This window comes from Haliotis rubra, unplaced genomic scaffold (genome assembly GCF_003918875.1).
Source record: "Haliotis rubra isolate DU_JTF1 unplaced genomic scaffold, ASM391887v1 Scf430, whole genome shotgun sequence".
In the NCBI taxonomy this organism is placed as follows: Eukaryota; Metazoa; Mollusca; class Gastropoda; order Lepetellida; family Haliotidae; genus Haliotis; species Haliotis rubra.
The window spans coordinates 312,313-333,253 of NW_025767114.1; the positions used below are offsets into that span (position 1 = coordinate 312,313).

The following is a 20,941-nucleotide window of genomic DNA, read 5'->3' on the forward strand; positions in this document are numbered from 1 at the left end:
CAAATCATACTTGTCAACTGTTAATTTCAGACTAGTAATTCATGTAACACAGATTTTAGGTTACATCAACTTGTCCCATAAGATTTTCACTTGTCTCAGACTGACAAGTAGCCGTGTTAATCCCTGTACATTGTATTGTTCGGGTAGTGAGTGAGTGAGTGAGTAGGGTTGTAACAGGGTTTTACATGGGTACTAATAATTAGTGCTGGTATTGGCATACAACCTACGATACGATATATATCACGATACTAAAATTTTAGTCATGACGATATATTGCCAAAGTATTGTGCACTGAAGCTGCGATACGATACGAATCCTGATATAAAGGTGGCGATTCGATACGTATCATGATACTAAAACTTTTAATTCTAACACCAACTATAAAACACCTTTAGATCAAAATAAAACCAATTTTAAAGTATTTCGTCAAATTCCACCAACGTTGTTCAATGTTCATTCGGAAACAAGATCATTAAGTTTATACGCAGACTTTGTGAATGTTAATAACATATGAGCAATAAGTCTGACACAGTTCCTGATGCAAGAATTTCTGAGAAAACATTTACTTATGAAGGGAAAATAAGTAAGCATATTTTTTATAATCATCAAACAGCAGTAAGTCTTTGCTCTTGACAGATATCGCGATTCGGCAATATTCAAAGTCAAACATCGATGTATCGTGGCCCATTTGATGTATCGTATCGGGATATATGACAATGAAAAACTTTGTATCGATTCACTCTATCGGCAGCCCATGGATCGATGCATCGATGTGTATTGATGAATCGTCACACCACTAATAATAATTAGTGGTCCCTGGGACTCCCTAGTTTTTGGAAGTCGATGTAAAACCGTGGTTGTACGTAATTTTAAGCAATGTTACAGCCAGGACACCATGGGCTCTCAGTGTTCACGAATGGTGTTTCAAAGCAACAGGACATTGGGTCCTGTAGGTTTCAGATGTCTGTCTCACCCATTGAAAATTCACAGGACCCATGGAATAAAATTATACACACATTTCAGATTGAACATTTCTTATAACTGGCATTGAAACAGCATTTATGAACAGCAAACAAGTGTCACATGTCACATATAACAAATTAAGTCAAAGTCATTGTGAAATATGCAGTCAGACACTGGGGCCGGCAGGTTGTAGACTTCTATCGGACCGTTAGCGAATCTGCGGATTTGTCAGAGGGTCAGACCTAGCGTCTGACCCTCTGACAAATCGGCAGATTCGCTACACTGGGCTCTACATTGTACCTGTATTGAAGAGAATTGAGCCTGAGCCTATGGGGTTGACAAGGGATTATTTACCACAAATATAAGGGGTTCTGGGGTACTCTGGTCCCTTCAACAAACTAGACTGATGGAAAATATTTTCATCGGCCATTACATATTAAGGTTCTCATGTGACAATTTTGCTATTTATCTCAGGATTTGAGCATTATGTTTTCATTTTGGTGTAGCTATACTGCAGATAATATGATGATCATTTTTCAAAGAACATTCCACTGGAATAAAAGCCAACACAACAATCAAATCTCACTATAATCATGACATCCTTTTACAGAAACACCCCCTTCTATATCTGAGGTTCTGACTCTAGATGGAATAAATACCAAATGCTGTAACACAACAATCAAATCTCACTATAATCATGACATCCTTTTCCTTTTACAGAAACACCCCCTTCTATATCTGAGGCTCTGACTCTACATGGAATGAATACCCCAGACAGTGGAGAACAGAGAGTGCAATGTTCTGGGAGACAGAGCCTTAACAACAGACAGGTGTGCGCTGTGTAGCCCACTGGCCTGCGTGACTAACTGATCTGCCAGGCACGTGTACCCGCTTGCTCACACACGTAATACAGGATTATGGATGCTGACAGAGATGGAATAAGGTGGTGTGTACAGATAAATATCATATGTGGCCACTGCTAGTTATTAGCCTGTAATGTGGAGAGGCTCTGCAACTTGTTGGAGAGAAGATCAAGTGTTCGGTGCTCTCTTCACCTCCTTATACCGGCAAGTGATCATCAAACTACAGTCAAACATCAGCAAAGGAGTGAGTGAGTGAGTGAGTGAGTGAGTGAGTGAGTGAGTGAGTGAGTGAGTGCGAGCGAGCAAGCAAGCTAACCATAGCCCCTGACCAACAGGTCCTTCCTATTCAGTTTTCTTATTCAGATTATCCCTATCAGAAGTTAAGAATTGTATTAACCAACACCACCTTCCTATTCAGTTTTCCCATTCCCTGTGTATATCAGCCCTACACCACCAGCAAGTGATACCACACTTCTCCCTACATCCAGCTCTAACCCAGAACCGTGGTACCACCAGCAGGCTGATATGGTGTCCTGTAGTACAGGAATTGGCAACCCTCACCACCACAGTCTTGGCTGGATTATACATCGGTTGCAGCATCCCACATGGGACATGCGTGCATCACAACGTTACCTTGTGCAAAATGTCAGGTCAGGTCTCACTACGTCAAATCGGAGCACAGAGCAGCACAGAGCAGTCAGAAACGTACCACCTGGCATTGCAGTGTTCAAAAAAACATCCTCTTCCTATCCAATCTCTTGGGTCAGTTTGAAACAGTGATGGTAGTTTTTATGTCTGGATATTCGTATACAGGTGCTGATAATGCTTGACTTTGACCATTGTAGGACCCTCTTGTTGCATGGGAGATGTGTGGTTACATGCAGATGCTGTTATCATGAATATCATATGTTCATATGGTGTGGGTGTGGAATACACAGTTGAGAACATGCAAAGAATATGCAAATTAGAGATATTAAAATATTGAAATATGTTATTGATAAACACATAAAGTAAGTGTCTTCTTTTTGTTGGTGCATCAACCATCTGAACTTGATTAAGTACTTCACACTGGTTGTTTTTTGGGGGTTTTTGGGGGGGGTTGCTGTTTATAAGACTCAGATGCCAACATCAACAAAGAAACTAAATTAATGTGTTGAAACATCAAAGTTCAAAGTTGCAATACATTCTTGAGACAAGCATTGCTGCACCTACTTGAACTACAAAAAGAAAAGAGAAAAAACTTGAGTTTTCTGAAATCATTCTGGAAAGAGCATGTATGTCTAAAAGTAAATTCTGCTGCACACTGATAGCTTTAAGCAGCTGTATGATGGCCTTTGCCATGACAAGCGATTGCTTTAACCACATGGCTACCACAGTCCCTCAAAACTCATGAGACCGAATTGACTCTGTCTGATGTAATAATATGGTCTGTTAATACTAATAGTAGCTAAACTGACCAGATTAAGAGATTTGTACTAAAAATAGGCTTCAGACAGGTGGTTGATTTCTTTATTGCTGATTAGGGGCGGTGGGGTAGCCTAATCGTAACTGCATCCGCTTGTCACGCTGTTCGATTTCCCACATAGGTACCATGTGTGAGGCCATTTCTGGTGTCCTCCACCATGATATTGCTGGAATATTGCTAAAAATGGCATAAAACGATATTCACTCACTCGCTCATTATTACTGATTACAATCTCAAATACTCTAAATTCAGTGACAAAGAAGTCTGTATCTGCCAATTTGGTGAAAATTGAGATAAGAGGCCTTGACTAAGGATGGAGGTATCTGTTTCTGATGGGAAAGTTTTTTCTGAAACACATCTGACATGTCATCATTATTTCAGTCTAACCCTTCCCATACAAGCATATTAGGTTAGTGTGCTGTAACCCTACCCCTGCCGAGCTGGAAGCAGGTGTCCAACACATCCACCACCGTTGGCGCCAGTGGCGAACCCATCCAACACCACTGGTGCCAATGTTCGTAGCGGTCGCTATACAGAAAGACAAAGCTGTTTGATGAAGAACAGGTTGTTGCTTTAAAAAGAATTACCTTTCCCTTCACACAATAAGGGCCAGTAGCTCTTGACAAAATCTTGGTCAGATCTCATTTAATCTACTGCATGTCCAATTTCCAGTCAATTGACTGACAAACTGCAGCCAAGCTTGAAGAACATCAGAGATACCAGTGCAGGTGCTGGTGTGTACATGCTGCTCCGATGATGTTATGGCCAGACGATTGGGATCTGTTTTCAAATATGCCACAAACATTTAAGAGTAATTATGTATTGAATGTGTCTTGGGAGCTTTGCCATGGGCAGATTCCTAAACTAATTCAATTTACACTTGCATACGTGTAAATTACACCTGATTCTTTTTTTGAATTACACAAACTAACATCTCTGTAGATCCATCGTTTCATCTCCATCGGAATTAAGCTGTCACAGATGATATGACCATGAAGTAATGGCACAGATCTCAGATGTTTTAGTTCACAAGTTGGATAAACATTTACAACAACGATCTTGAAGTTCTCCAATGATATTAACCATGTAAGTGACAAGCTCCGACCTCATATTTACGTCATTCAAAGTGTACCTCAGAACAAGACCATTATCATTTTTTATCTCGAGGTGGTCAGGTAAAGAGGAGTTGGGCAGATACTCCGATTCCACAAGATCACTGTTAAAAACTTACAAAGATACGTAGAGTATGACTTATCAATTGATTTGACCAATAAAGATAAAGACTTGAACACAAAATTGCAGATATTTATATATTCCCAGACCATCACACCAAACAATTGCCCCAAACATTGTCATTTTATATATGTTGTGGAAAGAATTGTGACAATTGTCAAGATTTACTGAACTGTCAGAACACATTTGCAAAATATTGTATTTATTTGTTCAAAGGGAACCTCAGAACAACAAGACCATTGTAATTGTGTTCTAGCAGTGGTCAGGTAAAGTTGGGTAGATGCTCTGATTTAACAACATCACGTTTAATTACAAAGACACACAAATTATGACTTCTCAATTGATTTGACAGATAAAGGTACAGATACAGATATGTTGTGGAAAGAATTGTGACAATTGTCAGAACACATCTGCAAAATATTTGGTGTGTTTCACTGCTATCAATTAACAAGACGTGGTTCACAGGACTCATAATGGCTTCCTAATCATCCATCTGTAGGACTGGTTGCAGTTTACTCGGCATATTCTCGACCTTTTTTCACTCGTTACTTCTGTGTAAGTATGCGTATACCAGCAGTTAGACAACCCAGCAGTACAGAAATATGTAGATCTACAGATGGTGAAGACTGACAAAGCAAACCTATATGCTCATGTAAAATAGTCTGTTTCAAAGAACATCAGCATCTGACTAAGCCCTGCTCCTTGGCTGCACAGCAATAAACTGGGATCAACATGGTGTAGAACTAGTAGAAACAAAGCAGGGAAAAGCAGAACCTTCTGATACAGGCAGTGCTAATGCTAACAGAAAGAAGAAGGGATTTATCTGTGATTCAAACAAAGGGCCATACTCTCAGTTCACCTGATGAAGTATCATTGAAATGTTTTGTATATAAGTAAAGCGTTCCAAAATATACCTTGTCATATACATTTTCATGGTTTTATTGATAACAATAAAATGTTAAGACAATCAATAATTTCTTATTAAACTTTGGCAGACTGACACTAACATTAACATTGCTGCCACCTTCATGTGACCACATCAGTAATTTTCCATTAACCACAAGATCAACTTTTACAGAAGGGCAGTAACTTTTAACCATACACTAAAAATAACCATCAACATTTAATTTTAAGTAAAATAGATCCCATCAATGATTTACGCCGATACATTTTTATCTACTCAAAGTCTTGATAGTAAAATTATCAAGGCCTTGAAGCTATTGTGGGTGATTTTCAAGGCTTTAGATGACACTCAGTCAAAATGATCATTTGATGGCACCTTCAAATTCAAGGCTCTTTCAAGCCTGTTTGAACACTGATGTAAACTTGGTCCATTTTGGAAGGTCCAAAATCAGATGTAGTGATCACACGTCTAGTTCCTACAGCGACTTTGAAATGTTGAATTTAAGGCAATTAACTAGACGAAACACAAGCAATATTTTCCAATATCTCTGGTATTATACAGCAATGGATGGTTAATCACTGGTGCAACTGACACCGAACATATTCCAGATGGTTCTGATCAATCATATACTCACTCTGGGTTATACAGAAGTACACCATTATATATGTGCCAGGAAAGTAGCACCGAGTCGCCAATATATCTCATAACACCATGGCATAAGAATCATGTATCACCCAAGGTGGGTTTGATAAAGAAAATACAGAACCATGGGGTCTGCAGCTCACCTTCCTCAAACTGTACTTGTTTACCAAGGATTCGAGAATACTGAGCATAAACTATTTCCAGCATATACCATAGGTATAAATATATTCTAGCCATATAGTAAGAATTGAAATATATTGCAATTTGGCTTGTAAATTATACATGTACTATGGATTTACAGAGCATCTTGTGACATGCTGGCTAAATGAAGCTATACATGCAAATGACAGGCATAAGAAATCTTCTGATTTCATTTAATTCCGAACTATGTAAAGTCCTTTAAAGCACTCCTAAATCATGAGATCTTCTCCTTCAATGATAATCGCACCAAATCCTTCTTCCCTAACCAGAAGGTCTGAGAATAGTCAGTCTTAATCATCTGCTGCAACAGATTCAGATGGCAAATAAAAAGCAAATTATTTGTGAAAATTAATTGAATGGATCACTTAAAAGTAGTGATGGCATGTTTTTTGAAAAGTGTCAGAATGTCCTGTTCTACATGTTGCATTCGTAATCCTCACAATTCGGGTAAAAAAGTAAGTGTTTTGTTTTACTTAATGCCACACAACAGTAACACTTCATATATCATATGTGATCTCAATCTTCACATTTCAAAGAGTTTTCAAAATATTTCAATTAACGCACAACAGAAAATCTCTGCCAATAGTCACTCAGTCATGACAAGTGAACATCGACAACTGTGTTTAAAGCCACATTTTTACAAAGGAAACTGGCCAACAGCAATTTGTTTTAAAGAGGTCATTACAAAGGCATGAACTTCCAACAAAGAACACAGCCTGGAGATGACTTGACCTGCACTTCCTTGATGAAGGAATGCCTTGAGGAGCAGCACTCCTCCACAGGAAGCAGAGGTCGGCCATGTTGTTGTAGCTGTCCGGGTCCCATCAATCAACACTGCCCGTCTCTGGATGCATGTTTCCTGCACAACACCAGCATATGAAAACACCTGGATACTTCCTGCCCTCCACTAATGGTCATCCGTCTTCATACGCCACCACTGGCCATAAACTTCCTGCCCATGTTGTAAATGTCATGGCTGCTCCTTGTATGCATACTTCAACAGTTGCTAGATCATGTTCTGAACAGTTTGTGGGCACTTGGCCTTTAATGTTTGCAACTGGTCACTTCAATCCTGAGAGGCCTTGCTAAACTGATTGTATATCCTCTGCCATATTGACCTATGGTGTACATGATATTCCTTCCACTGTACACTCAGGGTATAGTGGCACATGTAAAGTCACTTGCCCTGATATTTTTTCCAGTATACCGACCGTTTTCTTGCCGATTTTTTAAATAAATAACATAATTTACATTGGAAAGTCAACTGGACACCAGTACAGTGTGATATACAAATTTGCTTGCCCGAGAAAAAAACCCCACTGGACTCGGACGTCGGGCAATGGGTTATTTCCACCCCTGACACTAACGCTTAGTCTCAGAGTATATAAGTTTGATAAAAACAAACAATTCCTTATAAGGGGGTTAGCATTGCAGAAAGGGCCCTCCGGATGTAAAAATAATGAGGTTCCTGGACTGTGAGACAGACTACTCCCACTGTAAAATGGGTGTTTTTTGAATAAACAAAGTTGAATTATTTCTATGAACTTTGTCTCCACTAATCATCAGATTCGCCATGCTCCATTGCCGAAATAACTTCAGAACGTTGATCTACTGGCAATAAATTAAAATGTCTCTGTGCTTGAGAGTGTGGTTAGAAAACACAGAATAGAACTAAACTTTTCTTTGGCCAGGGTTGAAGAATTTGTTTCTTTTCATATGCACAAGAACAAGTGCCAGAATGTTCAACTACTTTCCTTCTCAAAGTCTGAGCCAAGACTGAATGAAGAGAATTACTGTCAAAGACAGACATTGTACATAACATTCAAAAGAATAATTTGTTAATCTCTCAGAGACTTCACTATGTTCTTGCCATAAGATAGGCATGAATCTAAGTTTAGGCTTTCAAGTTAACATTTATTAACTATTAACATTTCTGTGCTCCTTTTAAAAATATTGTGTCATATCTAACTATGTTAATTTGCTCCTCTAATATTATTTTGCTTATTTATTGGGAGAACAAGAAAGAATTGATTTGGACATTCTATTTGGAATTACGCTTGATACAACAAATTAAGCAATTGCCACACCAAACATTCACCTTGACAATTATTGGAATAGTTAATGAACACAAAGGTAATTGTCTCATAATTTCACAACACTTCATTCAGGAAAATAAGGCATGTTGTCTTGAGAAGACATTTACAGGCTACTCTAAAGCTCTTTACAGTATTACTGTCAAGGCTCCTCGCATCATTTCCCCATAACCAGATGATTGCATGTTCCTGGCTTCTAGTCAAGCTGCCTATCACCAGTTCTGTTCACCGAGTTAAGTACGTACGGGTTACTAACTTTACATAAATCATGACAATGTATATCAGGCCAACTGGCAAACCTACCATTGTTAAAGTGTGTAATCCATCACTCCAGATTGGGCAGGATGTAATTACTTCTAACCTGAGTCAGCTTACTTTGCTAAACAGTGTTCATTGGAATAATTGCTTGTCAACAATATTTTATAATCTGTGTATAAAATGTAGTCCCACATCTCTGATGCATATATGTTCTGTACATAAACCTGGATTCCTGTTTCAAACTAAAATCTTGTTTTTTTATTTTTTACAAATGGGTTGGCATGTTTTGAAAACAATTTCTGAAACCTAAAAAATTGTTTGAACTCCATGTGGCAATATATATAAAACAGACTGTACATATAGAATTGTTGTTTTATTAAATTAGAGAGAACAAGCTCTTGTTGAAGAATTTTAGTATCTCTAACTCATTGCAGGAGCAGAAGCCTACTAAACAATACATCTTCCAACATTAGCAAGTCACAATGTTAGTTTTATCCTTCTAGAATCAGAAAATCCCTAAAATAATTCTCTTTAAGAGGGACCATCTGCATGCACAGGGCCCTTATCACTTCTCAAAGTCTCATATCCGCTGAAACTGTTCGTATATTTAAAAATAATCTAAATTTTGACTTGTGAAGCATCATGTTTAAATCCAGATTCTTCCACTGCACCTGAGGGTCTTCTTCCTACAGTCAGTACACAGAAATCAATGACAGACATTTTAACGGAAAGTTAACAAAAATGAATACCAATGGCATGCTATCATAATGAGACGTAATACATCTTCCAACAGCTATCAGGTCCAGATGGAGGCATGGGTGGTGCCAGCATTGCATGAAACTGCAATACATTTATCAGAAATACTGGCACTATGATTCACCAGGACTTGGCTGGCACGATGGCCTATATCGTTGTCTATCTTATCTTAATGAGGCACAATACCTGAAGGTCCTGATTTGCCGAACACCTCACAGTGGAATGTGTGTACTCATTGAGCAGGAAGTAATAGTTGGAACCTCGGTCCATATCAAGCATATGTAAAGTAAATAACCCTTCCTGAAGCAACAAATCATTAATCGACGGCTGAAAAAGGTTCCAGTATATATTTGTACTACAAAGAGACTCACTGATGTCTATTGTTGAGCCAACTTCAAAGGTTTGATTCTTGAGACTAAACATCTTGGGATGGTGAATAGGAGGGACTATATAATAGTTAAAGATCAACATAGTCAACTAATGGAACCAGGTGGTTGATGGCCTGGATGATACACATCATCATATCCCAATGTAGATCTGTGCTCACTGGATTGTCTGGTTCAGACTCGATTATTTACAAGTCCCTGTCACCAAGCTGGGATATTGTGAAGTGTGTATTGTGGACAACGAACATATTCAAATGATCCTTGTTACACCACAGCAGTCGCAGCATTGGACATTGACCAAATACTATCCAACAAATAGATTCAGGTGTGTAGCAAGCCAGTTATTTCGTGTAAGCCCAATAGGTTGTAAAGCTTATTATTTTGACAGTATTGAGGACTTGCCCAACCTTTTTAGCAACAATCATGTGTAAGTCTGGGCTTTTTTTATAATGGTAGCTACGCCCCTGGGCCCTGTTTCACAAAGCTCTCGTAAGCCTAAGATCTCATAATTTTTCTCGTAGCATTTGCACCTCCTATACAGTAACACAGGAAGTACAAATGCTATGAGAAAAGTTACGACATTTTAGGCTCACAAGAACTTTGTGAATCGGGGCCCTGGAATTTTAACATAATAGTAACACTGAGATGTCATGGTGGAACCGTAACTTCTTATCAAATGTATGATGATTTCTTTTCATTTTCAAGATGGAATGAAATTTATCACATATAACATTAGGGTATACCATTCCATGTTTGACGGGGCGACGCGTCTATTTCAGCCACTTGCAAATCTTATTGATGTAAGATAAATCATAACTGAGCCAACTTGTTCCGTATGAACTGGCAAAAACATAGTTAAATCAAAAAGGTTTTGGTTAAGTTATTTTTCCCTGGATAACTTACAAATCAATTATTACTTGATCAAAGTCATGTACATTCTTAAAATGTGTGACCATTTTGTAAATAGAACAGGGTATCTCTGAACACCAACCAAAGTCATTAAGCTCAAAACCACTCAGCTTCCTGAACTGTCCGTTATTTCAGTCAGAAGGAACTCCAGCATAAATCTTCTGCATAGTAACAGAATCTTTTGTCTGCCAACACATCAACAGTGCTGAAAGAAGGTTTCCTCAAAGCAATTGAGGTTAATGAGTTTAACACAACCCTCCAGCATGGAATGAAACAAATCAACCTTTCGTAAGTTCTACCTGGATGTGAGGCAATACTTCAGACATGCTGAAGATGTTGGCAGATCCTGGTACCAGGTCTTGCGTGTACCCACATGGCTGGGGTGGGATACGAACAAAACAAGGAGATTATGTACAGGGGAACACGGTGCCAGGTCTTGTGTGTACCCACATGGCTGGGGTGGGATACGAACAAAACAAGGAGATTATGTACTGGGGAACAGAGGGGGCCAGGTCTTGGGTGTACCCACATGGCTAGGATACTGAACAAAACAAGGAGATTATGTACAGGGGAACACGGGGCCAGGTCTTGGGTGTACCCACATGGCTGGGGTGGGATACGAACAAAACAAGGAGATTATGTACTGGGGAACAGAGGGGGCCAGGTCTTGGGTGTACCCACATGGCTGGGGTGGGATACGAACAAAACAAGGAGATTATGTACAGGGGAACACAGGGGCCAGGTCTTGGGTGTACCCACATGGCTGGGGTAGGATACGAACAAAACAAGGAGATTATGTACTGGGGAACAGAGGGGGCCAGGTCTTGGGTGTACCCACATGGCTGGGGTGGGATATGGGGTGGGACCCGAACAAAACAAGGAGATTATGTACTGGGGAACAGAGGGGGCCAGGTCTTGGGTGTACCCACATGGCTGGGGTAGGATACCTAACAAAACAAGGAGATTATGTACAGGGGAACAGAGGGGCCAGGTCTTGGGTGTACCCACATGGCTGGGGTGGGATACTGAACAAAACAAGGAGATTATGTACTGGGGAACAGAGGGGGGCCAGGTCTTGGGTGTACCCACATGGCTGGGGTGGGATACGAACAAAACAAGGAGATTATGTACTGGGGAACAGAGGGGGCCAGGTCTTGGGTGTACCCACATGGCTGGGGTGGGATACGAACAAAACAAGGAGATTATGTACTGGGGAACAGAGGGGGCCAGGTCTTGGGTGTACCCACATGGCTGGGGTGGGATACGAACAAAACAAGGAGATTATGTACCCACAGGGGCCAGGTCTTGGGTGTACCCACATGGCTGGGGTAGGATCTGAACAAAACAAGGAGATTATGTACTGGGGAACAGAGGGGCCAGGTCTTGGGTGTACCCACATGGCTGGGGTGGGATACTTAACAAAACAAGGAGATTATGTACTGGGGAACAGAGGGGGCCAGGTCTTGGGTGTACCCACATGGCTGGGGTGGGATACGAACAAAACAAGGAGATTATGTACAGGGGAACAGAGGGGGCCAGGTCTTGGGTGTACCCACATGGCTGGGGTGGGATACGAACAAAACAAGGAGATTATGTACAGGGGAACAGAGGGGGCCAGGTCTTGGGTGTACCCACATGGCTGGGGTGGGACACGAACAAAAGTAGGAGATTATGTACTGGGGAACAGAGGGGGCCAGGTCTTGGGTGTACCCACATGGCTGGGGTGGGATATGGGGAGGGATATGAACAAAACAAAGAGACTGAGCAAAACTTAAACGTTTAGATACAGTGGGAAACAAATTGTAATACCTGGCAGTGGTAGATAACCTAACACATCAAAACGGAACATGTACAATTAACAAAATGACAATGACTGCAACATGACATTCTTTCCAAAATAAAACTCAGCATTACCATATGAAGCACGGAATACACGGGTGACAAGATGAGTAATGGCCGTCAAATCCAAGATGGAAGACAGTATATGATACAAGGATAGACTCCATGTGTGAATTATAGTCCCATATCTTATAGTTCTGACAACTGTGACAATATTATCTGGACACAATTTAGATAAATCCTTGTGCATAAAAAGTGACCCTTTATGTACAAACTTTTCTGAAATTTTTACCATTGTGACAGTATTTACAGGACATAGTTTGAATGACTTCAGGACATTTTGAAAAGGACTCTTATGGATAAACAGATGATCCCTTTGGGCTTTGAGTTGAGTTACTCTGCAACATTCTCTCACGTTTCATTAACTGACTGAGTAAAAGTATCCAATTACAGAGGTTACTTTCATGTGATAACTTCATGCTCCTGTAAACAAGCTGGGTGATATACACAGAACTGAACAAATAACGTCATCCCCTCACGGTCTCTTAATATCTACTGTTAAGGTGGAGGCACACTCTAGGTGATATACACAGAACTGAACCAATCACTCCATCCCCTCATGGTCTCTAAATATCTACTGTTAAGGTGGAGGCACACTCTAAATATCCAGTGTTAGTGTTAAGGTGGAGGCACACTCTAGGTGATATACACAGAACTGAACCAATCCGCTCCATCCCCTCACGGTCTCTTAAATATCCAGTGTTAAGGTAGGTGATATACACAGAACTGAACCAATCACTCCATCCCCTCATGGTCTCTAAAGATCCAGTGTTAAGGTTGAGGAAGATCCAGGAACTGCTAACAACTGCTTGTGGCCACCAATGTAGCAATCACCATGGTATGTGGAAGAGGAGTGTGACGTGATCTATACTCAGCCCACCTTGTGGGGCCGGCTGCCAAATGCTTCATCTTGCACTAGTGTATGTCACGCTTTACTAGGACGTGCTGTCACATCCTCCACTGACGAAAGAACAGTCATCAAGCAAGGAAACCCATGCTGCTTAATTAAGCATGGAAGTCAAGGGCCAAGCTTGTGGTAACCCAAAAAGGGAAAGTTTCAGACTTCAGAGGGTCCCTAAATTAAAATGTTACAGTAACAATTCTCAAACCCAAGACCCTTCATTGTTTAGAGACCAAAACAAGGTATCTAAGCTTCTTGTATATAGAAAACACTGATACCAGAAGAACCAAACTTGATTATCCAAGGAAACAGCTTCAGACCCAATTCCCTTCTGAATTTAGAAACTAAAACTAGGGAATTAATATTCTTGTAGATAGAAATCATCAATATGAGACTAACCAAACTTGATTATCCATCGAAACAGCTTCATTGAATCCGTGGATCATTAAAAATCAGTGATGACACTTGGTGTTGCCGAACAGATGAGCATGTCCTTCCGACAGAAACCTCTCCCAGACTACATCAAAAAGTAACTTCCCTACACTACACAACCCTTCTATATACAATGTGAAGTAGTTTCCCCTCTAACTGGACATATGCACTGTACACACTTTAAAGGTTTTCATCAACAACATGAACATCTTTCTTTGGACGACCACAAATTTCTATTTCATTAATCATAAAAAAAGAATCATTTTCCTGAGCAAACGTATTTCTCTTATATGCATCTTGCCAATAAAGGGCACCAAACTTCTACACCTGTTATTGCCAAAGGGATAGGTTTTTTATGCACAAATGCACACTTATGAACTGAGTTTTAATCTAATAAAACTATGATAAGGTCACATTGGTCAGTTCAATTTACATATGCATCTACAAGACTTAGTCTACAAACAACAAGTTCCTGTAAGAAGTCACTCCGCTAAGCTTTATAAATTCTAAAAGCACTCAGCAAGTTCTGAAAATCAAAGAGCCATTATCCTTGTAAAAACAATCTGCAAAACACGACATGTTGATTTTGTGTTAAAGAACAAAGACCCTTAAGCCAATGAAGCTGCTCCTGATTCTGTCAATAGAGTTGCATGTGTATCCATGATATATACAGGTCTTACCACAGTGATCAATGGATAGCTTACAGGCGGCCATCATTAAACAGCTCCTTCCTACAGGGAAGAGTACTTCCAATATCTGTATCAGGTTGGTCAAACAGTTTCTAGAAAGAGTCCTTATGGAAGGATGTGAAACTAACGTTGAACAAAGAACTGAACTCCGTCAGTGCATTACATATGAACTTTGGCTACCAATATATTTCAATACATATCCAGGGGTGGAAATAACCCATTGCCCGACGTCCGAGTCCAGTGTTTTTTTCTGTCGGGCAAGCAAATTTGTATATCACACTGTACCGGTGTCCAGTTGACTTTCCAATGTTAATTATGTTGTATATTTTAAAAATCAACAAGAAAACAGCCGGTATAGTGGAAAAATTATCAGGGCAAGTGACTTTACATGTGCCACTGTTCCGGAGTACACTAGCAATTTTAAAGTTATTTCCACCCCTGATATCACAACACACCTGTTCTTGGCAACACAAGGCCCTATCTGTTACCATGGCCACTGAATGACTCCTGCAGTACACCTGAGAAGGAATCGGTGGCTCACTTTTTAAGGATCTAAAATATACAAGCAGAGTTGTGTGCCTTAGCTACTCCAGGATCCTGTGTCTTCTGATTATGGCCGCGGGTCTTTCACCACCATATCCACACAGCACATCACAAGTGGCGACCCAACAGGATTACTGTTCAAAGCAGCTTCAAACCCAACTCACTCACTCATGGAGCTGAACCGCTTTATCCTACCAACATAGCTTACCAACTGACACTGTACTAAATTCTTCGTCATGCTTCAAGTTTATTTTCCAAACCAATATTAAAACCACCAAGGAGATGCATTTCCCCTGCCACATTAATGTTCCAAAGTTAATTAAAGACATCCTCAACATTGAATAACCCAGTTCAGTTTATGAAGTAGGGCATTATTACCTGCTGCTTTCTGAAAACAGTATCATGTTGTTTGTAGTAGGATGGGATGGAGAATTCTCTTTAGGCTGAAGTTATTCAAATTATTTACTCTGAACCTGCTACACACGTTCGGTAATCATTCCCTTTCGGAGACAGCTTAATTAATTTCCTGTGCATCTTCATATCCTCTCAGCCACAAATCAGCTGTGTTTAGATCAGACCAGATTTCAAAATTACATTTCCATCAGCTGAAGTTACCTACTTTCCTAATCAGAAGATAGTATTTCATTTCTAATGTACATTTAATTTGTTTAGGTTTTTGTGAAATACAGAAATAGAAACAGATGTTTCTTTGATGAAGTTACCATGTTTAGAAAATTAAAACACCTTAAGATGAAGACACACCTAATCAGTTTCCACCAAAATGTAAATGGACAGAAGACGAACACATTAGAACCTTCCCAGCATTCAGTAGAACCTTTTCTCCTCTGTTGTTTTCAGGTATGGAGTCGAGGAAAGTAGACTTGGCCTTCATTGATAGAGACTTGCATGGACTTTCCTTTAAAGAATAATAATTAAAAAAATAAAATACCATGGCACTGCCTAAATGGAATTACCTAGATACTACATTTTGGTAATATGTTTCAGGCATCTTCATTAGGTAACATTACTTACATCTGGTGCTGTTAAACAATCACCCCCAGCCACCAGAACATAAAACACTCACTCACTCACTCAGCTATCTACACAACCCCAGCCCCCACTCAGCTATCTGGTGCTGTTAAACAATGTCTCAACACACACACACACACAAAAACAATGCGCAACAACAACAACAACAACAACAACCAACAACAACAACACACACACACACACACAAACACACACACACACACTTCTCCACACACACACACACACACACACACACACACACACACACACACACACACACACACACACACACACACACACAGAGCCTCCACTTGATTAATAATCAAAAGAAATCCGTTCCTTTCTCCAGCATGGTTGTCTAGTCTAGCTTCTCCAAAACATCTTGCAATCTTGCCCTGAGCTCACCATTAGCACCAGGGTGGAATATCATCACCAAAATTGCAAAAGTCGGCCAATTTTACGCTATTGGTTTCGGGTTCACAGAAAATGTAGATTTTGCTCACCCCAATTTTCCTCTTTCCCCACTATCAGCAGCAGCTTTCTATTAGCCAGTATAAATTTCGGATTAGCCTATAGTGTGAGTAAACCAATCTTTGTTTCCACAACCTATGGGAAATGCTAAGCAGCTGCCACCAAACTTTCCCCTGGGTCAAAAGCCACTCATCTCACCCCTCCATCATCCAAGTGGCACTTTCCTAACACAGCATGGAACAACCCATTTTGAAAATTTAGGGAGGCATCTTTGGTAAGCACTGGTGGCGGAAATTTTGTTTAGCATAAGTGGCATACTGAAAGGGATTGCCTATGGATGCAAGCATGGAAATTGGCTGTTTTTGTCTGTCAGACATGACCTGTAGGCCACATATGGCTGATAAACATATACATAGGAATTTCTTTTTCAAAGATGATCCCATATTTGCATGGGATTGAAGAATTGTGTTTGTTTGGCTGTAATGAAGGCACATCTTGACAGATATGATGATAACGATGATGATGATGATGATGATGATGACAATGATGATGACACAATAACAATGATGGCGATGTTAGTGATGATGACCAAATGTCTTAACAGTGGTTAACCAAATATTTCAGTTATAATGACCAGTCAGTACAATGACCAAATAGTCAGTTACAATGACCAAATAGTCAGTTATGGTCAGTTATAATGACCAAATAGTCAGTTATAATGACCAAATAGTCAGTTATAATGACCAAATAGTCAGTTATAATGACCAAATAGTCAGTTACAATGACCAAATAGTCAGTTATAATGACCAAATAGTCAGTTATAATGACCAAATTACTAGTCAGAGACGAGGATGAATTATCTCCACAGTTATCAAGGAAATATATTTTGACAGCAATAATTTTTATTTTTTTTCTTAAAAAACATGTTAACAAAATTATTTATGTAACTATATATCTTGCTGATATAATTGATTCTCCTTGCTCTTCTTGAACTAACTGGTACAGAAACTGGTTTCAAACAGGCAGTTTTGGTTTAAATCTTCCCATCTTCCTTGTTCCATGGATGTTAATGCATGTTGTTTGTTTTTCCCCAATTTTCATATTACTCTTGCAGTTTACACATGTATGGTTCTTGATTCAAAACCCAAATAGAAACTTACTGATACTGAAATATGTTTCAAACATCTTCCTTACATGTCTAGCTACTTAACCCCCTCGTTTTGTTGACAGAAGGATGCCTTGATTGACGATGACAAAGCAAACTTTACAAGAAACGCCAGGACAGATGTGATTGTTAGAATGTCCTGAAATGTTGAGATGTCCCGGGTGATTGGCTTCTTCTGTTGCTGTGTCATCAGATATGCTCTGCTCATAAACAAAATAAAGTTGATTGCATCAGTCTGACATGTCAGTTTTGCAAAGTTTGAAGTAATCTGGAACTTATCATTCAAAGATCTTGTGAACATCATCCCTCTGGGTGGTGCTGTGTCAGGAAATATTCAATCCAAATATAATCTACTTGTTGCTTTGGAAAACACTGTTATCACAATTATCATAAAAAGTAGATTTATGACAATGGGATGATCTAAGTAACTGACAAAGTTCTTGATGCATAACAAAGTCATGTGGACTTACACATACAAGGCAAGGGAGTCGATTTTTCCTTTAGAGTTTACAGGCAATGAATGGGATAGGTTAGAACCAGCTCAAAAAGATGACTGTCAGTAAACGACTTACATGACCAGGTGAATCTTAGGCCAAATAAAACAAGAAGACAAAGTCATCAATATCCCCCGCAATGGCAAAATACTCTTCATGATTATGTCTACGAGTTATGATTATGTCAAATATTTAGGTGTGTATATAGAAAAGTGGAAGGAGAGCATTGAAAGGTTTTGAAAGTTCTGCTCTGGAAAAGAGCACAACCACCAATTTCAGTCTAAGTCGAACTTGTTGCCATGGAAACGCCAAAAATATTTTATTCAGAATTCCAAAACTACCAAAAGGCACCAGTACACCACCAGATCTATCTATGTGCCAAGTTTGGTGATGAAATAGTGAACGGTTTTAGAGTTCTGCTCCGAAAAGAGCACTACCACCAATTTCAGTCAAAGTCGAAGTTTCTCAGAATTCCCAAACTAACAAAAGGCACCAGTACACCACCAGATCCATGTATGTGGCAAGTTTGGTGAAGAAATATTTAACGTTTTAGAGTTCTGCTCGGAAGACAAATGTGCGACGGACGGCCGGTACGCATGCCTATGCAGACTTACGCCCCACAGAGTCCATTTTAATACCCGCAAAAGCGCGTTGCGAGGGATAAAAATGTTGTGGTTTCGATTACACCTCTTTAAAATTTAGGCTACGTAGTAGGAAGGAATTTTTTTTTTACATTTTTTTTAGAAGTAAAGTACGAACTAATAACACATTTATCAATGTGTAATTGTTTATTCAATCAAGCTTGCGCCAATCATGTCGACTTTCTCTATTAGAATGACCGATGTCCGTTGTTGCCGGGAAAAAACAATGGCATCTGAAAGCTTATTTTATTCATATCTCGTAAAAACACTGGGGTTGGCAGAATTCAAGGGTCGGTCGGGTAATCGGAGCCACAATATATATTTTTAGGCCTTACTGTCTAAATTGCTCAAAGCAGATTACAACCATACTGGCTTTCTGATAATACAACTTTTATGTCAATGTCTTCATAATTGCTGTCTTTCCCTAAACCAGAATCCTGCCAAATGTCATATGGGGTTAATCCATTTCAACCACTTGTCCATTGTCTCCTGCAAGGATTTACTAAATATCTAATGCCTGGAAGATTGATGGCATCCATCAAGAATGAGGCATATTGTCTCTATATTTCATGTACATTTGGAATATTTCATGCTTATATGAAGAATTTACTATAGTTGATGTAGATATATATTTCTATATTACTGCATGCACTCATTACGGTAGACTAAGGCTTAATCTCTGAATATATATAATTTTGATAGTAACAAACAAGCCCATTTATATTGAAAAGGAGCCCTAGGGAGACCAGAGATTCAGAGGAAATCTAGACTTGCTTTATTCAGGGCTTTAGCACTGCAGAGAGGCTGGGCAGTAGGGAAAATAATGTGGTTCAGGGACTGTGAGACAGACTATCATTATGGAAAAGAAGTACTTCTAATCGCTGGTTATTAAGATTATTGTATGGTCTAAAAGACAATGTGTTTATATCTCAAGCCGATACAGGATGATTGCAAGGCCTACATCAATGTGCTTAATATGCTACTTCAATATTTTTTTTGCCATTGCTTATTTTTTAAACCTCTTTTCCCTCCTCCAAGCTGTCTCCCCTTTCCTAACCCATGGCAATGTGAAGCGGAGAGACAGACAGGTTAAGTAGCTCTCCTTGGGAAGGAGGACCCGAGGAAATATACAATACGGTCTGTCATTTCTCTGACAACTAACACATCAAAGGGCCAGCATCTCAGATGATGCACACGCCACCTGTTGGTGACTACAATCTCAAACACAGGATATATAAACTCTAGATGTTCTGTATCTGGGTCCAGGATACTATTCTCACCATGGCGCTGTTGCTCTAGGGAAACACTTTCTGAAAATAACTCTAATTATGCCACTTGGAAGTGATTCATGTCTCTGTACGAATGTGAAGTCTTTACATTCGACGTGGTGAAAGGCCTTGTGTTCACTGCCCACATTTATTTTGTTTCTTACCGACTCTGTACTTGTTGAAAACAGTTTGGCAAACACATTGTTTTTGTCTGGGTTGTAACGTCACACTTGGAAGCACTACGCACCTTTCAAGATTTCAGACAGGCTGAGTTAACATCACTATCCTCTAAATGAAAATTATCTCCTAAATATTATGACTGACACATACACTAAAGCGATAAAATAATCTGATAAACATAGTTTCATGATCTGATATATTTGCAGTTGGGGTAAACTAGCAGTACACGGTTCTCCTTTAAACAGCCTCAGTTTACACCACTGCCATTGGTAGAGGATTAAGGTACTCTCCAACTCGGGTGTAGTGGAACTAAAAGTGCACAGTTCCCCTTTTAACCTCCAGAGTTTACTCCACTGGTAGAGGAGTCAGTATACCTGGTGTCTCTAGTCTGGGAAGGGAATTTAAAAGTGCACAGTTCCTCCTTAAACTTCCAGAGTCAAAGTTTACACCACCTCCACTGATAGAGAAGACAGTATACCTGGTGTCTCTCCAGCCAGGGAGGGTGACTAAAAGTACACGGTTCCCCTTTAAACCTCCAGAGTCAAAGTTTACACCA

General features: G+C 39.7%; 1 protein-coding gene and 1 long non-coding RNA gene across 2 annotated transcripts in view; one reads left to right on the forward strand and one right to left on the reverse strand.

Annotated features, from left to right (window-relative positions):
* LOC124289034 overlaps window positions 1–2,850 on the forward strand; it is a 29,919-nt gene extending 27,069 nt beyond the window's left edge. Inside the window, exon 3 of the long non-coding RNA XR_006901571.1 lies at window positions 1,684–2,850. This is a non-coding gene — a long non-coding RNA (uncharacterized LOC124289034). The remainder of the gene's footprint in view (window positions 1–1,683) is intronic.
* Window positions 1–20,941, reverse strand: part of LOC124289032 (mRNA-decapping enzyme 1B-like) — a 154,148-nt gene that overhangs the window by 48,919 nt on the left and 84,288 nt on the right. The window lies entirely within an intron of this gene.